Here is a 1,886-nt window from a genome sequence, read left to right as displayed (position 1 = left end):
ACCGGAAACTACTTGCAACTCCTGGACAGAGAGCTAGGGTGAATAAGAAGTCGAGCGGGGTCATATTTCAGGGCCCAATGCATGGTAGTAACTGTATCTCAAATCACACATACAGATCTCAGTGCTTAAGGTCGGCTTCAATGAAACAACCCACCATGTACTCCTACATGGCCTCTCATCGATACCTTTACCAAATCGTGTTCACCACACCACTCTCATTACCGACATAAACATTTCACTCTAGCCATCACCCAGATGAACCAGACCTGACACAACTCTAAGCATAGCAGGCATAGCAAGGTAGGAACAACACATACATATGGCTCAATCAACTCCTACACATGCTAGTGGGTTTCATCTAGTTACTGTGGCAATGACAGGTCATGCAGAGGAAATGGGTTCAACTACCGCAGCACACAGCAGTTTGAAACGCGTTGTCTTAATGCAGTAAAAGAGAGCAGGAGCGAGAACATGGGATTGTATCGATATGATCAAATGGTTGGTTGCTTGCCTGATGGTTCGATGCACGGATACGGTTCTTCGTTAGGGTAATCACGGTACTCCTCGGAGGCAGAACCTGTCGCAAAGGACACCGATACACAACCATCACCAAACAATGTGCAACAATATGATGCATGCATGAAACATGGCAATATGAGTGTGTTGGGCTAATGCAACTAAGACCAGAAGGGTTTGAACAAATTTGAATCAAAGATTCAAATTTCAAACTCAAACATGGCCTTTTAAAGTGCTTTTCCTTGTTCTGCTTAAAACATCAATTTAACTTGTTTGATCATGCATGAAAATAGTACAGATGGATAGATTGGATTTTTCTGATCATTTTTCATATATAATTTGTCCAATTTGGAGTTACAGAATAAAAGTTATGAATTTTTGAAGTTTAAATAATATTCTGGAATTTCCTGATTTAAATTAAATCCAGAAATATAAATATTGCGCCAGCATGACGTCAGCATGACGTCAGTGGTCAACTGCGGCTGGCTGGGGTCAAACCTGACGTGTGGGGTCCACACGTCAGTGACAGGGGGGTTTAACAGGTTTAATTTATCCTAATTAGGAATTAGTGGCGCTGGGGCCCACTGTCAGTGTCAGGGGGGGGTAGTTAGTTTAACTGATTCGGTTAGTGCTAATCCTAATTAGCTACAGGGCTGGGCCCACCTGTCAGGGACACAGGGGGGGGTCCTGCCGTGGTCAAGGTGGGTCAAACCCACCGGCGACATGACGCCGGCGAGGCCCGAGACGGCGGCGCGATGCGGGATCGCGCTACAGGGCACGGGCGAGGCCGTGCTTGGGCTCGTTGGAGAGCCCTTGCTCCCGCGCGTCGAACGGTGGTGGTGGCCGTGCCTGAGGTGGCCTGTACCATCAACGGCGAGCTCGTGAGCGGCGGCCGGAGTTCGGGTGCGGTCGGAATCGGCGTTGCAGGGCGTTAGGGGAGGCGTTGGTGCGTGCTACGTGCTCCTAGTGAGGTGTGGAGCACGATGGTGTGCTCGGCTTCGAGCTACAACGGCTCCAGCCACGGCGGCGACGAGGCACGGCGGCGGCGACCTTCAGACTCAAAGGGGGCGGCAGCTACAGGAGGCTAGGGACGACGGGGCAAGGGGGAATCGAATCAGTGGCTCACCGCGGAGCTGCAGGGATGGTTAGCGGGCTCGGGGGCGTCCGGTAGCTCCCGATTCGACGGCGACGATCTCCGGTGGCCGAGAAGGGGAACGGCGACGTGAGCGGCGATGCAGGGCTTCCGGAGGCCCGTGGAGCGGTGGGGAGGAAGAGGGGGTCGAGGCGGAGCCTCTGGGCTAGTCGGGGGAGCGAGGGGTGGCCGGTGACGGCTGCTATGGCGAACGGCGGCGATGGTGGTGTTCGGCCGT

Source organism: Triticum dicoccoides, chromosome 3B, assembly GCF_002162155.2.
Source record: "Triticum dicoccoides isolate Atlit2015 ecotype Zavitan chromosome 3B, WEW_v2.0, whole genome shotgun sequence".
NCBI classification, from domain to species: Eukaryota; Viridiplantae; Streptophyta; class Magnoliopsida; order Poales; family Poaceae; genus Triticum; species Triticum dicoccoides.
This window is presented reverse-complemented; position numbering follows the sequence as displayed.